This window comes from Sus scrofa, chromosome 9, assembly GCF_054392235.1.
Source record: "Sus scrofa isolate SSC_HxYL_T2T_F1_AM1 chromosome 9, Sscrofa_HxYL_maternal_Yorkshire_Landrace_v2.0, whole genome shotgun sequence".
Lineage (NCBI taxonomy): Eukaryota > Metazoa > Chordata > Mammalia > Artiodactyla > Suidae > Sus > Sus scrofa.
In genome coordinates, this window is record NC_139391.1 from 84313214 (window position 1) to 84334433 (window position 21220).

Below are 21220 nucleotides of genomic sequence, written 5' to 3' on the forward strand. Positions count from 1 at the left end.
TGTTTCTAAATTCTTAAGAAAAATGTCATAAATATTTAACTATAATCAAACCTAATGCTCCATATATAAGCTCTTAATAAAATACAATGAAACACAATGATTTAATAAGTATATATTTAAGTGTTAAAATACCAGATAAATGATTAATACATATTCCTCTCAGTAAATATTTTAATCATATTTGTCAGTCTTAGTTTATACTTTAAGAATATTTTTATGAACCTTAATTTCAAAAGTTTATTTCACATGATGCAACAGATAGTTAGAAGCATCTTAAATATAATTTTTGTTTTTCTGTTTTGGGGATGCTCCTGGACATATGGAAGTTCCCAGGCTAGGGGTCTTACTAGAGTTACAGCTGCCAGCCTGCACCACAGCCACAGCCATGCCCAATCTTAGCTGCGTCTGTGACCTACACCGCAGCTCACAGTAACATCAGATCCTTAACCCACTGAACACAGCCAGGGATCAAACCTGTGTCCTCATGGATACTAGTCAGGTTAGTTTCTGCTGAGCCACAATAGGAACTCCTTAAATATAATTTTTAAAAAGAAATTCTCAACAGATTCTAGGAAGTTTAATGCAAATAAACATTTCAAATGGTCCATATAATAATAGAATTAAATGGTTTCCACACAAGCATTGGGCTATCATTGTTCATTAAAAATCTAATGTCTAAATAGAAGAATATATGGTGTGATCAGGCATGAAAACATAAAATCCACTCCAAAAAAATTCAAAAATTTGTGAAACATATGAACTTTCAAAACAAACATATGTAGCCAAGTTTCTATGTGTGATAGTTGACTATATCACTACAATATATTCAAATTAACTTCCTTATAGAACATCTTTATTAAATAAAATAATAGTAAATAAATGTACTGAAGCTTAAAAATGGATTATCAAAATTTGACTATAACTCAGCAAATACTTAGAGGTTATATAAAATATTTATTCAAGGAGAAATAGTGTATCTTTGATTGCTTAGAATCATGCTGATAATAAAAAGAAAATTGGTATTTAGTCAGTTTTTTTCGTTTTTCACACCTCAAAAGTCCACGTATCACAACCCAGCTCTGATTTAGGTACATCACTAGATCTTAGTGAATGTGATAGTGTTTGGTGGCACTTTAATACTCAAGAAGAAACTTAAAACAATTAAGAAAATTTGAATACAATAAGAATTTCAAGGATTATGATTAAGGAAAGTACTCAAATGTTTTTTACCATTTTTATTTTATTAGAAACAAGAATGATTTTCAAAATGTATAAAAAATCTTTAAATATGTGAAAATAATTTGTGGTATAAAAACAAATATGGTACAATTTTTTTATCATTTCATTTCTCAATACCAAGATAATTTAGATGGTTAATGAAAAATTGAAGGTATTCCTAAAATTAAGTGTACTTTGAGGGACGGTCATTTGTTTCTTAGTGGACATTAATAGCTGCCATTTTTTGTCAAAAACTAAGATAGAAGACAACTAATGTAGTTGAAATCCTTTGACAATGCAGTCTGGACCATTGAAACTTGGTTTTGAAAATGAAAGTGATGTTAAACATCCTCTGATTGCAAAGGCTAGTGCAAAATGAATTCCAGATACTTTCCACAAATGAAATAGATTAAAGAAGCACTGTCCCTGAGAAGCAGATGATACAGTCTCTTAGCTTATTTCATTCTGAGTGAGGGAACATGGCCTTTATAAGCACTATTATCAATGAATTTAAAATGACTCCAAAGTTCAAACATCAGTGAAGCATCACATCGCATGTTCAAATCAGATGACCGTTTGGCTAGGCAAATGCCATTATATTTCAGGAGACATCCATGTTATAATCAAAAATGAATTAGCAGACATGGAAACTTCAAGCATCATTTGTCATCTGGAACTCATGTGCATTAATATGCCTCATATCTGTGACTCTGAGAAAAGCTAAGTCAACTCCAGAATTACCATAACATCGAAAACTAAACAGTAATGCATTTTAAAGTGAATGTATCGAAAATTGAATGCCAACTGAAAATAAATGATGGCACCATTTAAAATTAAATTACAAAAGGCTTTTTCCTTGTCCTTTACCCTATTGTCATCCTCAGTTAGCAAAGCCATCACATTTCTACCACTTATATTTTATAACAAAAATGGTTTAGAATATAAAATGAGAAAAAAACACACACTAATTCTACTGAAGAGAACATCTGCTAAAGATACTGGATTCTTATGAAAGAAAGATCCAATAGTCTTCTACTAACTGACTTGAATCTACTACACAAGACTTCTTTACTAACCTATCTGAATTTTATTTTTATTATTTTTACTTCCAATGTACAGTATTCCCTAAATGTATTTGCCCTTCTATAAAAAGCAGGAGAAAACTAATCATTAATATGTTAAAATGTTTACTATACCAAGAGGTTAACCTTATACCTTATGGTAAAAGTGAAATCATGGAGTATTTATTTTTTGTCCTTCTTAATAAGCCATAAAAGTGAACACATAAAACTCAATTATGTTTTAAGCCTAAAAACAAATACAAATCAAACAAAAGACAGCTGAAGATGTGTTTTGCCAATAGATTATTCTCTTTGTATACAGATGTGTGCATGTGTACCATTACACAGAAAATGCTGCCAGAATACATGAATCATTCTAATTATGCTAGGAGGAAAACTGCAAAAACAACATAAAGTTCTAACCATAAAATACTATTAACTAAAACTAGTTTACACAATTCCATATTTTTTTATGAACTAAGGGGATAATATTCAAGTTTCCAAAAGCAGTAACTCTTTTCCTATTTCAAAACACTATTATAGCACTTCAGTGACAGTATAGTATTATAGTTACTTATGGCAATAAATACAGTTACTTATATATAACTCATATGTAAATATATGTGTAATTACTATATATTAATTACATTATATATCCATATCTGTATTGGATATATAATACAATTGTACTGTGTGTGTCTTGTGGACAATAATTATGTATTATTTTATTTCCCCTGTAAGGGTAAACATACTGCTTGAAATAGCAAGGATCTGCTTATTGCATAACTGAAATTTTTCAAATGAATTAATCCCAGGATGTAAGATATGGCTCTTAAATCATAAGAGCTACTATGTAGAGAACACTTTCTCTGTGTCAGGCACTGTACTAGGGATAGCATATACATGATCTTCCATTCTCAAACAACCTGTCAGCAGAGTATCATTATGACCTGTCATATACATGATCTTCCATTCTCAAACAACGTGTCAGCAGAGTATCATTATGACCTGTTTATTTAACAATGGTTAGAAGTGTATGTTGAAGATTGTGCTAGAATTTTATATTTATAACTTAATCCTTATAATAACTATGAGTCAAATAGGACCATCCATACTTTAAAAATGATAAAACAAGTACTCAAGGAGGTTTAAGCAGCTCTCTCGGAATTAGATAGGTGTTTTGAGCTCTAACAAAATGCCAGTTTAGGGAGCTCCCGTCATGGTGCAGTGGTTAATGAATCCGACTAGGAACCATGAGATTGTGGGTTCGACCTTGACCTTGCTCATTGGGTTAAGGATCTGGCATTGCTGTGAGCTGTGGTGGGGTCACAGACGTGGCTCAGATCCCACGTTGCTGTGGCTCTGGCATAGGCCAGTGGCTACAGCTCTGATTAGACCTCTAGCCTGGGAACCTCCATATGCCACGGGAGCAGCTCAAGAAAAGTAAAAAAAAGACACAAACAAACAAAAAAATGCCGGTTTAGTTGGAAATTGTGATTAAAGTTATGTTCTTTCTATTATATATTGCTACATCTCCTGTGTTTATTTAGTTAGTATACAAGGCAAGCAAGGTGCCCTGTGTATCCTAAAATGAGGAATATTATATAGATACACATAAGATTAACCACTTCTTAGGCAAAGTAAGAGATAACAGTTAATGAGTATATCCAAGTCTGGTCAAAATGTTTATCACATAGCCTTAGCGTTCAGATAATTAAAATGTAAATCTAACAAATTGTATAGCACCACATTACAAGAAAGGTAGGCCAAAAGTAGGTGACCTGCCTGGGATATAAAAATTGAAAGTCTCAAGTGTAAGAATATGTAGAAAGGAAAAGTAACCCTGTGTGGTTGTCTTGAATACCTGATTAGACCAGCTATTAAGCCAATATAAAAAGCACAGACTTTTGAGACAGCTAGAATTGATTGGTATCTATACTTTGCCACCCTGTTAGTGAATCTGGCTAGTTATCAAACTTCTCATCACTAACATGCAGGAAGTAATACATGCCTAGAATGGTTGTCCTGAACATTAAATGTGATTGTTCAAAACACATAAGCTTTATGTTGTTCTGGGATAGAGAAATAAGAGAAGGGTGCTTCTCCTCAACTTTCCACGGGAAAGAAAATTAGCAAATCTGTAAAACCAAAAGCTTTTGACTTTCAAAAGTTGTTGGCATTATTATTGTGAAATTGTGTTACAGTGGTAAAAGCAAAATTTTCAAGATTAAAAATGAAATGACTTTCTAAAATGAACTGTGATGGTGATTATTTTTCTTTAATCTCACTGAGCCTCTATGTGGGGTGAAATGTTGGAGATTGTGGTACTCATCTTGTAGTACATAAGTGTATGAAATTCAACACATATGCATCTAAACAATGTTAAATGTCAATTAGATCTTAATAAATTTTATTGAAGTTTTAATGTGGTAGATGCAAACTTACCTGAATATCTATTATATATTATTAATGTATCATTTGTGAATATAATGGCATCATAAATTTGGTAACAAACTTATTCTTATCCACATAACACAACCTTTCAAAGGTTGTGTTATGTGGATTGCCAAGACCAGCTCAGCAGGATGGGGCTGAAGAATGGGTGCTGTGGAACTTAAGGAAAAAAAGTTAACATAAAACAAGACACAGAGACATTTATCTTAAGTAAAGGTGTGAACCGGGGGACTCAAGGTCTCAGGGACCAAGATCCCTGCCTCAAGAAACCACACTGCTCTTATTGTGCTCTTGAGGATTACGTCAAGTGAAAAAGGGGTTGTAGGTGCAGGATATAGGGTTTTTTTTATTATTTTATAAGTTTTTTTATTATTTTAAAAGTCACTTAGCTGGTAGATGGTTAAACTTTTACTCTAAGCTTTAGGCATTTAAGAATCATTAGCATTTGAGTTAGCTATCTATGCACAGCATTTCAGAGAATCCTCACTGTGCTTGTGCAAATGGCATGCCTATTTGCAGCAACCCTGTGTGCCTAGGTTTGCACTTTGGTTCTCTTTTCTAATGCATATTCTGTTAATGACCACTCATAAACCACTTGGCCATGAGGTTCCTCTTTCTCTTATTCTTTAGAGGACATATCATGCTTGTGCAAATGGTGTGCCAATCTGCACAGGTCCCCCGTGCCTAGACCAATGTATTATGTCCTCATTCAGCTGACCCTATGAATAACCCATGCCTTTAAGTCTTTGTTCTTAAGCTTAAGTCATTTACCATCACCATGACTGTTTCTCAAGCAGGAAGATGGGACAGAGTAAGGAGGGACAAGATGGAGTTTTCAGCAAAGAGGCTAAGAAAATATTATAAAAACATTCTTGCAACATTGGATAAGAATAAAAATTCAATGAATATGTTTTTTATTAAATAATCACATAATCATTTAGCACATCACTAAATTTTAAAATAGTTCTATCTGTTGTAAACATAATCGTTTGTTTATTGATTTATTCAATACATAAGACATTCATACAGTAATATATATTTACTCAAACAGCTACTTAAGACCATAATGAATATCAAATTTCATAATAACCTATATTCATATCATACTTATACAAATTTCAACTAGGCTTTTTTTTAAGTTTAATATTAGTATAGTCACTTTGATTTTTTTCAGTAAGTTACCATGATCCACATCTCAGATGATAAAGGTGTTTATAATGTATTGTAAATTTTGGATAAAGCAACAGATGCTGTCTTAGTTTCATGTCATGTCACACACTTGTATTTTAGTATTTTAGGTGTAAAATCATGTGCTTATGATCTCGGTGGGAAAATTTGAGATTAGTTCATTTTTTTTAATCAATGATGCCACTTACAAATAGCAGTGGTATTTGTTTTCAGGATTTTTTACACAATTAGTGACATTATTATTTATGATCAGGCATTTTACACTTCAGAGTGCATGACATGTCTGAGAGTAATAGGGTTCCCGCTTTGAGGGGATTCTAATTCATCATCCCTTAATTGCCTGCTTGGAGCAAAGTCAAACCAATTCCCTTCGTGCCTGACCAAAGCAGCATTCCTTTTGGCCTTGAACACCTGACTCTCACTTCTCTTTATAACAAAACTCATGTCAATTTGAAAAATATTCACTGTAAACAGAGGGTGAGGAAATAAAATATGTTGAAATGATTCTTTTTGTCATTGTTACCACCATTTTTTAGGGCTGGAAGGCATTACAAAATAAGACCTCATTGGATCCTCAGGCATCCTCGAAGCTGTACTTACAGGACCCAAATTAGGATTGATTCAGGCCTGAAATCACATTAACTAATGAAAAGTAGAATGTGGTACCTAGAATTTTTCTATGACGGAATACCACAAGTTCCAACTTTGTCACCATTTTTGGTATAGCTCCAGTATCATTGATTTTTATGCATCAAAAGAAGGTATAAGTTTTTAAAAATATGTTTGCTTTTTGGTTGTAGGGTACCTAAAAGAGAATTTTGGTAATTTTGGAATGTTTGCTTTCAACTAAAATATCAAATTGAGGGAAATTTGGGGAATCAAATTAATTTAAAATTTGTTTTCTAGAAAAGTGTGAAACAAGTTCAACAAATTGTTTGCACATCCAACTTCACTAAAGTTGATTTGCTTGTGACATTTTCTTTCTGTTCTCTCTCTGCTCAGTTCCTTTCCCTCTTGTGACTGTGTCCCTGCTGAAGTTACAAAGGCCTTCAACTCTCCAGGCTCTTAGAAGCTCCCAAACATGGAATATGTCAATTAGGTCAGCATTTCTAAGATTACAAGAACTTCTCACTTCAGTGCTCCAAATATTCTTTTACAAAACATAGCCATCTTTTACTCCATTGCCCAAGACACTTTTCTCTGCTTTTTTGCCTCATTGGAAGGCACTTATTAAATTTATTCAGGTTGTATTATTTTGGCTGCCATGTCTAGATTTTTACATTTCATAAAGTGTATACCATACATAAAAGTAATTCACTTAATATTGATTGATAGACTCTGCTATATTGCTAATGTTATTTTATGCAGAATGGCCACCTGATGTCTCTCAGATCACATGACATGGTTAATCACTTGGTACGCCATACAGAATGAGCATTTATTTTGAGGTTCAGTTCACAGGCTCTAGTATATTCTTGCTCCAATACCACAAGGCAATATAACAACTAATGCAAAAACCAGAATACTTTGATACCGGAAAGTCTGTACTGGTACACCTGACTGACTGCTGATGGGGTCTTGCTGCCTTCAGTGACCCCACTCTACAAAATGTTTTACTAGAGTGAGGATGGCTCCATAAAACAGATGTCAGCAAACCAAGCCACAGCCCATGGGCCAGAACTAATTTGGATCTATTTTTCTATAGCCTGTGAGATAACAATAGTTTTTTATACTTGAGAAAGGGAGTGAAAAAGAAATAAAAAAGAATTGGAGACAGAGATTGTTAATGGCTTGCAAGACTAAACTATTTACTTCCTAGACCTTTTTTAGAGAAAAAGTTTACCTACTTTCACCTTAAAAAAATGACAGGATCTGGAATTCCCATCATGGCACAGCAAATCCGACTAGGAACCATGAAGTTACGGGTTCCATCCCTGGCCTCGCTCAGTACATTAAGGATCCAGTATTGCCATGAGCTGTGGTATAGGTTGCAGACCCGGCTTGGATCTCACATTGCTGTGGCTGTGGTGTAGGCTGGCAGCTGTAGCTCTGATTAGACTCCTAGCCTGGGAACCTCCATGTGCCATCAGTGTGACCCTACAAAAATTTAAAAATAAAAATAAAAAGACAGGATCTGAAACCAAAAGCATTGGAAGGAAAACAGTCATCATACCAGACCACATCAATTCTTTAACCACTCAGAACACATTTAGCCATGAAAATTTTTCCTTCTTGGTGTTATAAAAACCAACAAGAACTAAATTACTATTATAAACAAACACATACACGCAATGACTGACAGAAGCATATATTTTGATATTCAGTTATAAAATGCATTAATTGGAATGTCCTTCCAAACAAACAAAACATCCCATTGAGGCACAACATTCTTTATGTTCACCAGAGCTTACTTCCTGCCAAATGATACAGAGGTGTCATGTGTTTATTGCCCCTAAATAAATCAATGTATGTTTTGAATATACTTAGAAAGTTTGCCTGATGATAGATCTTTTGCTAGGTGGAATAATTTTATTGATGTATTTTTCAAGTTTATATTTTACTACACAGGTAGGTTATCTTTAGTAATAGAATATCAGTATAATTTTGGCAGTGGCCCTGCAAAAGAAGGAAGATAACAAAAAAACAGTTAACAAAAGTGGATGAAAAATCAGATAACAAAATCAGATAACAAAAAATCAGTGAGACCGACAAAGATATGTTTAAATAAAATTCAAATATTAATTAGAAAATATCATTAATGTGATAGCTCAGCAGTTTCTCCCCAAATGAAAAACATCTTATCCATTTAAAGATAAAATAATATTTCTAGCTCATAGATAATAGAGCATATATCATGTTGTTGAGTTACAATACCCAAGATCAATGAGCTCTCATTATGAGGTCCTTTTTAGCAGTATCCTCTGACTCAGGCCTGTTTATATCAATGTTACTAATTATGGAGTACCAGCTATGTTCCAAGAGAGCACCACTTCACATATCTCAGTATTTGTTCATCATAAGAGACTCTCCATAATGTAAGCATTCTTCAAAGAGAATCAGGATCATGGATCAGGAGTCAACACGTTTTTTTTTTTTTTCTGTAAAATTCATAGTATTTTCTGTTTTGGGGGCCATACAATCTCTATAGCTACTGCGCAGCTCCACTGTATGTATATAAACTAACAGGTGTTGCTGAGTTCCAATAAAACTTTATTTACAAAGTCAGGCAGCAGGCTGGATATGGCCCCAGAGTAACAGCCAAACTGCTATATGGATCATAGAGCTAGATCAGATTAGTGCTAAAGTTCCTATAACCATAGATACACAGAAACTGCTTAAGTTTGATACATGCTTTTCTTACCTATCAAGTGAAAGAAAATTACCTCCATAAATCCCTCATATACACATGTAATTTTTAATTCATGAAATTAAATTCACTCCATCTGTTCCTCACTTCATCAGAATGGCTGGTATCATTCGTTTGGGAATCTGAGACAAAAGAAAACATATAAACATTCTGTGCAGCAGAACCAAAGAATGCTGAACTTTTATAAGAGTGATTTTCTTTATGAAAAAATGGTACTGCTACATTCCTTGTGGACATGGAAAGGGAAATGGCCAGAGATTTATGGCAATAAAAGATGACATGAAAGCAGCTGCTATGTGAAAGGAAAGTCAATCCAGCAATACTGTCCACAAAGGTTAACCACAAAAGAAACCTCACATTAGTGTTCAATATAAGGGCAATTAGAAGGGAAACCACAATGTCTCTTACCCTAAGGACATGATCATATTTAATTGATAGCATGCACTTTAAATAGGAAAACTCTAATCATAATGACTTTTTTGTAGTAGCATGACTTATTACATGGACTAGTAGTCTCAACAGGCAGCAAGGACCCAAACACAAAATTTAGCCTAAACTCTGAAATAAATATTGAAAGCTACAAGCTATTATGCTTTCTGTCTCTAGGGACTTCCTGACAAACAATATTTCCTAAAGAATGGTATAAAGCAGCAATGGTATTAGAGGCTTCATCATTCCTTACATCTTCTTTGAAGACACACTTTAGTTAACTTGTTTTATTTTTCCCAGCAAATATTCACTATTTATATTAAAAATGCATTTGATAATATAAAGTCAAGTGGCCCCAATAAATTATCATCTTCTTTATTCTAATTTGATTCTTTCTTTCATTGTAGTTGGCAATTACTCTCCCTGAAACTCCACCCCTGCCCCTTATATTTGTGTTCGTTTGTTTTTGTGGGAGGCAGTATAACAAGGTACTAAAAGCAAAACTGATGCCAACTCTGTTATTTCCTGGTTCTTTGTTCTTGATTGACCCCCAGTTCCTCATATGAAAAATGAAAATAAATGGCAACTTACTTTAGAGAGAATATAGAGGTGATATTGAATTAAATACATAATTACTAAAGAACTTTTTATTCAATCCCTATCATCTTATGCCTGGTGACAGGGATTGTCATCTAACTGGTCTTTTTATTTTCTTTGTGAGTATAGTCGATTTACAATGTTGTATCAGTTTGAAGTGCATAGCAAAGTGAAACAGCATACCGGTAAATGTATCTATTCGTTTTTTTCCCTGTATAGGCTATTACAGATTATGGAGTAAATTTTCCTGTGCGCTACAGTAGGTTCTCACTAATCATCTTGGTTCCACTCTTGATTTCCATTCAGTCTACGCTCAGAGCAGTGAAAAATAAAACCTGATCTTTCCCATGTGGACTAAATTGTGGCACCCCTCTGCTTAACACCTCAGAATGGCTTGAGATCCCATTTAGAATAAAAGCCAAAGTTTTCAGTATTATCACAAGTTTGTTTTTGTTTTTGTTTTTCTAATTTCCCACCAATGAAACCCTCACTCATTCCATGAAAGCCACAGTGGTTTTCTCATTTTCCTAAAATAGAATAAGCTTCCGGCCTCTGTTCTTCCATTGGTCATTTGCTGACCCCTCTCCTTCCAGTTCTCTGTTCACAAGTCACCTTATCATGGAAGCTTAGCCTAAATATCTTGTCCAGAATTGCTCAACCCTTGTGAGTGTTTCCGTTCCTCTTCCTTCTGTCCAGGCATCTCTCATTTCTTTCCCCTTTGTCTTCCCTCCTAACCCCTCTAGCCACATTGACGGACGTTCTTTCAGCTATGTGGATACTTGTTTCCATTCACAGGTGATAGGAGATCTACCTCAATGTTAGTGAGTTATGTGAGTTAGGGAGCTAGGTTAAAATGTGGAAAATATTTAAGAATTACTTTTGGAAAGAAATTCCTTTCTTCACTACATTACACAAAGCCTTTGTCAAAGGTAATTTGACTCAATGTGTATGGCTTGATTTTTAGCTATTTACTCTTTTTCTCAATGTATTTGTCTCTCATTTGCCAATACCACACTATCTTGATTACTGCTGCTTTATGCAGGAGTTGGCACTTTTTTCGTAAAAGTCTAGATAATATTTTGTGCTTTAGGGACCACATTGTATATTCTTCTTTATTTTTATAACTCTTTGAAATGGAAAATCTATTCTTAGCTCTTAGGCCATACAAAAACAAGTCACAGTAGGGATTGGCCCACAATTTAACAGAAATTAAATGATCATACTAATAATTAAAACCAGGTAACATTAAATTCTCTAATTTTGTTTTCTTTTAAAATTTGTTCAGCAATTCTGAATATTTTAACTTTGTATACGACGTTTAGTATCAAGTTATCAACATCTATAGAAAAAAATTGGATGTTTGATTATAACTGCATTGGATTGCAATTGATTTTATAGATTGATTAGGGTATAATTGATATCTTCATTGGCTCAAAAGCATAGACTTAAATACCTATACCAATTAATTTTAAGACTGAAAATGATAAAATAATTTAGTGTTCAGACTACTAAAATGGCTCACTGAGATAATTTGTTCACTTGATGATGTCACAGTTCTACTGCATGTGTTTGTTTGATGTGCAGATTAATGTATGATCCCATAACACTGTGAGGTAAGACTCTGGACTCTTTCCAATTTCCATCATCAATCAGAAGTGGCAAAGAGTCTTACCCATGTTATCTTTACATAGCCATTGAAAGGAAGCATGGATAAACTGTGTGTAAGATCAACAGCTTTTTAGATGAGAAAACACCAATTTCCTGTAACAACAAATTCGTGAAATTGGTAGCTAATTGTAAACCACAAAATAACTGGATGACAGCATAGTCAAATGGTTCATTCTGTTTCTCTTTGTGGTGAAATATGAATAGCTATAAACTCAGTCTGGACACTGAGATTTATATCAGTCATGGAGACCATACTTTAATCATGGCAGGGGGCAGAGGAGGGGTTCCTGAATAAGAAAATCCTATGTCCATGACAAGAAGAGCCTTTTTAAAAAAAGAAAAAAATTACTCGAGTTTTTTGAGACTCTATGGTTGACCTATCTGTAGGTGTCTTATTATGATTTCACACTTTCATTTTGTGCTCTTTACATTTTTGTATCTTGTCTTCTTCCCAATGTACAAATGTGGGTTTGTATAGAATAATTCTTAACTATTAAAAGAGGAGTTCTTTTAAATTTTTTCCACAGCTCATTAGTCTTAGCATTAAGCCTCTCAGTACTACATTTGTCATCTATTAGCCTTATTATTGACTACATTGTTCCTAATTATTTACTGATCCTCTTAATTTAGAATCACAAGGAATCAAAGCTTCAGGAACATTTTGTGATTCAGTTATGGCAAAGATTTGAGAATAACATAGTAGCTAATTGGAAGTTCTCTTTCATTTTGATGCCAAGCCTTTTCACTGTTATATTTTTAATCCTTAAGAAATGTTTAGTAATTATTTTATTTATTCTCAGTTTTAAGATCGCTATCACAATGCCATCCATGACTTCAATTAGAGTCTAAACTTAATCCAATTATTAAAAGAAGTCTCCCACTTCCACTTTTTTGAAATAATCTTTGCTGAATGAGAATTTAAGTATCAGATATAGGATATGATTTGTGCACTAAAATTCTGGCAGCAATTTTGGAAAAGTAATCTGCTTAGCTACCACAGTGATAGACTGCATCAAATAACAAGACAGGTAATTTTACCACAGTAGTTGTTTGCAATGAAAGATGATACAAGGTAGTTATTTATAGGATCAGGAACTCTCAAAAATTGGAAGTAACACTTACATCCAGTCTTGACTCTTGATAGTGACTTCCCCTTGGTTTTTGGATGCTACTTACCTTTAGCTCTGCTGTTTACATTGCAGCTATATCTCAAAGTGTTTATATGTATTTAAGGCTTTAAGTTGCAGCTAACTGCTGTGGGTTGAGCTTTTCCTTTTGATGGTTTCACTATGACCTTGTGGACCATTATCCATTTTTCATCCATGAGTAATTTCTATATCCATGTTTCCCACCAACCTTGACTATTGTTAAGGATGATTTCTTTGAGTTCCCTGGTGGCTGAGTGGGTTAAGAATCTGGTGTTGTCACTGCTATAGCACAGGTTTGATTCCTGTCCCCAGAACTTGAGCATGCCATAGATGTGGCCAAAAAAAAAAAAAAAAAAAGAGATTTATTTTTTCTTTTATAAAGTTTCATTTTTCTATCTGATTGTCTATATCATATGTTATATATGAACATTTATCTTTCAATCTCATTCCTGGAGTTTGAGTCCAAAAATTCTGGGAGTTCTGTTGTGGCTCAGCAGAAACAAATCCAAGTAGTCTCCATGAGGATGTGGGTTTGATCCCTGGCCTCACTCAGTGGGTTTATCATGAGCTGTGGTGTAGGTCACAGATACAGCTCAGATCCCACTTGCTGTGGCTGTGGCATAGGCTGGCATAGCTATAGCTCCGATTCAACCCCTAGCCTGGGGTCGACACCTTCCATATGCCATGGATGTGGCCCTAAAAAGACAAAAAAAAATATGATTTATAATTTTTTTGTGATTTAGGAAACACTAGTCCCTAATGAAATATACACTTAGTATATCTTATTTTAATTTGGTGCAACACTTTAGGGAAAAATAATTATGACCTTTAGTTCTTAAGAATAGTTTTTTTGTTGATGTTCCATGAAAAAGAAACTATATATGCTGTACAAAACTTGTTCAAATATTTGTTCATGTTGGCTATTAATTGCTCCATAGAGCACTGAACTACATATGGTTAAACTGAATGACTCCTTAACAATTAATGTAACTCTGTAATTTCATAGGTGAAGACATTGAGCTACAAGAGGTTAAACGGCCTTCAAAACATTAGTTATCTCATTATGTCTTATAAGAACTCAATTTCCTAACCTGCAAATAAGTTTTTTAATAACAATTTTTTTACCTTTATGCAAAAGCATAACTCCTATAAAAGATGCATATATCTTAAGATTGATCTTATATTTGTCATTTAATTTGGGACTTACATGAAAGCAATAGATGGTGATAAAATTTTAAGAATATTATAATTTTAAAATATTTATTTAGTGACCTAAATGTTGGTTTCATCATATTGGTATTCACATAAAAATGCTTATTCAAAAACATTTTCAAATTAAAATTATTTATATAAAATACCATCTATCTGTGTAAATTAAAGCAATATTCCAAAATGTTACACTGAATATCTGATCATTTATAAGAGTTTAAACAGAAACTATTTATTTATGAATTTTAATGTTTCATATTTTTTCAACATGGGCCTTTTAAAGAATTGCTTACAAATATTTCTGAAGGTTTTTTTTTAGGTTAATACCTTTTAGAATGTTCACTCTTTCAACTATCTTTTCTATATATCCTAATAGTTTTAATAGAGAAAATAATCACTCTGTAGGTACTAAGAAATCTCATAAACTCAGAACAAATCCACTCAATGGATAATATTCAGAACAGTATTTTTAAAATACTGAAATACATAAATACTTAGCACAAATAGTCTGTAAATACTGTATTGTTGCTAGCATTTTATGAGCTAAAACTAATCATGTAAGTTGTTTTATATCAGTCTACCTTTCTGGTCTACGGATTCACTGAAACTTGGTTGATAACTAATGTTCACTACTAGTACTGCTAATATTGGTCCAAAGTGACATTATATGCCTTCTGATAAGTTGTGAAACCTGGTTCTAATCATAAGGAAATAGCAGAGAAAAGCCAAATAGAGAGACATTATATAAAACAATCGAAACAAAACCCTGGCCTGTGCTCTTAAAAAAAAATGTCAAGGCCAAGAAACACAAAGAAAGGCAGAGAAACTATTCTGGGATAAAGAATAAAGGGATATGACAACGAAAGGCAATGAATATTGTGGACTACAGATGAAAAATTCTATAAAGGACATTACTGGGGCAACTGACAAAATTTGAATATGTACTGTGGATTTTTATCCACGAAAATTTTTAATTTTCTGATTTTCATAGTTCTTCTGTGATTATTTAAGATAATGTTAATATTCTTAAGAAATACACCCTGAAACACATAAATGTCTACATTTGCTCTAAAACAGCTCAGGAGGAGTTCCTATTGTGGTGCAGTGGAAACAAATCCGACTAGGAACCATGAGGTTGTGGGTTTGATCCCTGGCCTCTCACAGCAGGTTAGGGATCCTGCATTGCTGTGAGATGTGGTATAGGTCACAGACACGGCTCAGATCCCACGTTGCTGTGGCTGTGGTGCAGGCCAAAAGCTACAGTTCCAATTAGACTCCTAGACTGGGATCTTCCTTATGCCACAGATGTGGGCCTAGAAAGCAAAAAAATAAAAACTAAAATATGTAAATAAATAAATAGTAGCTCAGGAAAATATATGTGTTGATTGATACATCAAATGTAAAGAACAGATGAAGCAAATGAGGTAAAGCATAAAGCAAATGCTCAATCTGAGTAGAGAGGATATGGCAACTTTTTGTACTATTTTTGCAACTTTTATATAAACCAGCTATAATGGAAAAAATAAAAATCATTATAAAACAAAAAAACAGAACCTGTTGAATGATTTGAAAAGTATTTTTCCATTCCACTTCCAACTATGTGTAGAAGATATTGCTTCATGTAAGCTAGTTAGTGGAACCCTGATTTAAACTTGTTTACTGCTCTTTGCTTGTTCTTTTTCTAGTGTATCCTTGCCAACTATTTAATTTTACCTGTTAGATATGTCAGTGTCCCAAGTTCTTGGGTGGATGCTGAGGTTTGCCCTCTTTGCCTTCATGAATATTTTTTAGGCCATTTATAAGATACACCCCCTCTTTTTTTTTTTGGCCACATCTGTGGTATGTGGAATTTCCTGGGACAGGAATAGAACTCACGCCACAGGAGTGACCTAAGCCACTGAAGCAACAACACTGGATCTTTAACCTGCTGTACCACAAGAGAACTCCCATGTGTAAAATAAAAATAAAGCTTTTCCTATAAAAACTTCAGTGCTTATGCATGTGCTGTGTAGGCAAGAGTAAGAAGTAGACAGAAAAATAGTGTGTAGCAAAAAATATTCTACTACACTTGGAAAATGCTTGTTTTGCCTTATTAACAAAGATAAATCTATGAAAAAAAATCATTTGGCTGATTTAGTGGTTGGGGAATTCATTTGTTCCCAGAGAAGTTACATTAGGATTCCATCCAGATTCTCATAATGTATCCAGATGCAAGAAATTTAATTTATGTTTTAAATATAGTAAATGTTCTAGATTAAGAACCATGTGCCTGCCAGATTTTAAGCTCAGCTGTTTTATTTTTTGCCTGAGATACTAAAAAATGTCTTGAACTATATAAAACCAAGTTTTTTGCTTCTTAATTTTTTTAATTTGCTGATTTGTGTAAAATTTTGGAGAGACCATGCCAGGCTGAGTGCCTTTATACGAGGGATGAAGCCTGAGGGATTTGTTTTAAAAAATCAATTTTTATGGGATTGAAATTTAACATACTGCCATTTGCATCTAACTTTGCTTTGCAAAATATTTTGAGAAAGTGCTTGTTCTTTAATTTGCTGAGAGTTTTGAATATTAGTAATAAGTTCAATACAGAAAAAAATCAAGATATTTGACAAATTTTTGAGAAAATTTAGTCATATTATTTTCTGCTCCCTTACACAATGACTAGGTTTTTTTTTTTTAATAAAACAAATACAATACAGATGTTTCTCATAAAATAGACTTTCTATGTCATGGCTGTTGCCCACTTGCCTCTTTTTCTTGATTCTACTTGTTCCTTGAATATCTTTATAGACCTACCGAAACTATGTAGTTTAAAATATTTATTCACATTATCTGCAAAATACCTTTAATTCATATGATGTAGTCTAGGTATTGTCATGAAGCTGTTTCAGGTTGTGGTGGCTAAGGTGTTGCCATCCTCCTATTTTCCTTTCATTCTTTTTCCATGAACAGCAGCCTCTGTGCCTTTCATGGCAGTGACAGACACGTAAGAAAGTGTAAGCATATGTGGCCTTTGACATGGTTAGTCTTGCAACCGGCATACTGGTGCTTTCACATACAGGCCATTGGTCAAAGAAGCCACAGGGTATATGGGTTGAATTGTGTCCCCATCAAAAGATGTCAATACTGTAACTCCAATACCTGCAAATATGACCGTAATTGGAAATAGAGTATTTTGCATATGATCAAGTTAAAATGAGGTCATTAGGATGGACCCTAAATCCAACATAAAGCACTTAATTCTTATTTACGTTGAGACCCCCCTGAAGCTAGCAGAAACTAGGAGAGAGGTATGGATCTAACTGTCCTTTACAGACTTCAGAAGGAGCCAACTTCTTGATTTTAGAATTCTAGACTCAAGAATCATGAGACAATCATGTTTCTTTTGAAGTAAACGTTTGTGTGTACACTTACACATACAAGCAAGTTATTGCAATTTTCCTGCCATTAACTTTCATTCATAACTTTGTAGTCTTAATGAGAAACTCACGGTAAAATTCTTCTAAGAAAGACCAGCATTGTAACCCCTGCTTTCTTCTATGTTTTTACTCAACTTCATAAATGGAAATGTTTAAAATATGGTGAAACATTTTCCTAAAGAATAGAGACCATTTTCTCCCACTATATTTAGCTTTAGATGAGGTGGAAGAAAAAAAAATGGGATTGAATCCCCCAAACAAACAAGAGCTTTTCTAATTTGTTTTAAAATGCAGAGCTAATTTAATTCAGAAAGTTACAAGAACAATTCTGAATATAGTTCTCAGAATGAATAGCATGTACCCTGGGCAAATGAAACCAATAAGTTCAATAAAAACAGAAAATCTATTAAAAACCTGCTACAAACCACAGCTTGTTATGGGTGTTACAGAAATTCCTTTGAAAATTTCCTTCCAGTTACTTCTTCCATTTAGTTACTCTGTCAATATTTATTGCATGCTCAATGGATACAAAGTGTATAATATCTAGTGTGGAAACGTAAAAGAAAGAAAATGCACATTTCATGCTCTATACACAGTGGAAGTTATCCTCTTGAGCAAACATATAGTAAATACCTACAACTAATTATTCCTCTTGTATTTTCCATATATATAATAACATATTTAAACAAGTCAGCAGTAAAGTTTTTATCACACACTACAAACAGCAAACCTAATAGTAGAGAACATTATAAACACTTTATTCAGGTATATGTAGATTTACTACGGAAACAAAAATCTTAAGTATTAGGACTCCTCCTTTACATGAATCCTTCTGACAGCTTCAGGAGGTACCTGTCAATGTGATTACATGATTATACATATTTGGAAGATTTTGAAGGTTAAAAACAAAATAAAAATGATCCAAAATTATGTAAAACTATTCTTCTTTTGCACTTTGAATTTCTGGCTGTTGCTGTACTCTTCTTGAAGCTCAGCACTGCAGTGGCCATTGCTGAAGGAATGCTCATTTGGGACTTGTTTCTTTTGGAAATATTTTGTTCACTTCCACACACAGATATGTTATTGCTATTTCCCTGCTGTTCACTTCCATTCAATTTTTTTTTGTATTCTAAATAATTTATTGTATAAATTTCAGTGTGAAAAATTTAGAGTTTCCAACATTTTTCCTAATTTGCTTATAAAAAACATAGTTTTTTTTGACAAACTATTTCTGCTAATCAAGAGAGCAGAGAAGCCTGTTATTTCCTCTCTTTTTCTAATTGAAATTGATAATATATCCTTTGACCTACCAGAGAAAGTTTGTCCATTTTCCTGTCACACGGCTTGGATAATTATAGTAGCTAACTGAAAGCTGAGTATGGCACGAAATTGATGAACCTGTTTCCCTTCCAGTGAGACCATGCATGTGATAATTACTTTAACATATGCCATTACATACATGATATCTGTGAGTGGAGGGAAAGTTTAATCCATATCTTAGGGGTACTCGGCATTGGAAGAAACTATGGAATCCACAATGAGAACATGCGTTTTAGAAACGTGAAATATCGTTCTTGAAATGTGTATCAGAGATTAGGGTGTGGGTTGTTTTGTTTTTAGTTATGATAGAATTTGTTCCAGAATGATAGAACTGCATTGTTTCCTTGGTCCCCACTCTGCTGTAGCAAAGCATTGAAATGGCAGGTGTGTTACAAATTTATGAAAGTGAAAGTTTTCAAAGAGAGAGAGGGCCCCATGCCAGTAAAAGAGGGTCTGCCTCACTTTATAATGCTTTTTATATCCCCCATTGAGGACCTGAGTGGGGACCTGATTTCCCCTGCCCCAGGCCCACTAAATTTCTCCTGTCCTGACCCCCTACCCCCTATGTGCATAAGGGCTGAGTGTTGGTTGATCTCTGTATGGGGCATCATTGACCTTCTGATTGATCTCTGGCAGGATACCTTATTTGCATGAATAATAGGTTATATAGAGATGGGGTGAAGAAAGGGCCACTTTTCTCCCCTCCTTGGGAGTGAGCAGCCCAGGCTGCTCAAGGTGGGGGAAGGGGTATCACAATGAGACATAGTCAGAGGCTTTTGGGTTTAATCTCCTTGAAGGGGATATGAAACCTATAACAGTTAGTACATAGATGTTAGAAATATGTTTCTTTAGCAAAATGAGTGGTGCCCAAGAGCTATGTTTACTCAGAGCATCATTGTACAGCTGCCACCTTTGCATCATCTGATAGCCAGGATCAGCAGAGCAGCACTTAAATTCTCTATTTGGTTCTGTGCATCCCTGTTTGGTCCCACCCACTTTCATTTTTGTGGATCATTGTTTTATGACCCATGTCAGCCAACTCTGCCCTCAGAAGGACACAGCACGAATCTCAGAGTACACCTTCCTGAGTGTCTGTGGAAAGAGACTGGATAAATCCCTGAGATAATAAAAATTAGTTTATAAATAGGAATATGTTGCTAATAAATGTGTGTCTGTTTGGCAGAGTATTGTTACTTTGCATAGTATCATTCAGTAGTGAAGTTGTTGCAAGGAGCTGCAAATCCTCCATTTGCCTTACCTCTCTGACACAACTGATAATTACTTAAAAAAAAAAATTTCCTTGGTTCAATTTACACATGACCCACTCAACAATTGCTTGAGATGGTCAAGAAGGTGTGTGGGTGTGTGGATGTGAGAGAGACAGAGGTAAACTTGATTTGTTTGAAATTTTACAATGGAGAGGAGGAAGAGGAGGGAATTATTATAATCCTTCCTTCTCAATTGCCTTTCCCATTCTCAACAACCCTGGTTAAGTTGAAGCAGTAGGTTCTCCTTTATATTTTTTCTGTGTGATGAGGATACTTTCATAACCACTTTGTATCTCTAGGGCCTAAAAAAAATGCCTGGAATATAATAGGTATTGATAGATGTCTGACACATTAAAAAGTAAATGAATCATATTTTCTAATTTTCCAAAAATTACAATAATATATTTTATTTCTTCAATTACCTCTCATATAGTACCTTTCTAGCTTAGCAGAAACAATACATAATATGATTGTTGCATTATATTAATATTTGTAGACAACTATGCTTTAACATCTATGTCTTTTTTTTTTTTTAATCTTTAAAGCAGAGCTAATAATAGTACTTAGCTCATAGGTGTGTTGTGCAGGGATTAAATGTGTGTGAATCACATTGAGCCAAGCCTGCCACATATTAAGCACTCAGTAAATCTCAGCGATTATTACGATCACATTTTTGTCAATATGGAGTAGCACTGCTCAAATTTAATGATGAAGGTAAAGTTATTAAAGCTGATATATGATGCCTTCAATCTTTTAATCTCTAAATGCACTGGTAAATTTTCCAGCATGTAAAACTGCCACAAAGACAAAAATATTTAAACTTAACTTTGAAGATCAGAATAACATAGTTAATATTATTGATTTAATAATCATA

The 21220-nt window shown here is 34.0% G+C and overlaps 1 long non-coding RNA gene across 3 annotated transcripts in view; it reads right to left on the bottom strand.

Annotated features, from left to right (window-relative positions):
* Positions 1-5618: 5618 nt before the first annotated feature.
* Positions 5619-21220, bottom strand: part of LOC146400015 (uncharacterized) — a 400690-nt gene continuing 385088 nt past the window's right edge. For all 3 annotated transcript variants that reach the window (XR_014816806.1, XR_014816807.1, XR_014816808.1), the window contains 2 exons: positions 9283-9410; positions 5619-8537 (listed from right to left, as the gene is read on the bottom strand). This is a non-coding gene — a long non-coding RNA (uncharacterized LOC146400015). The remainder of the gene's footprint in view (positions 8538-9282; positions 9411-21220) is intronic.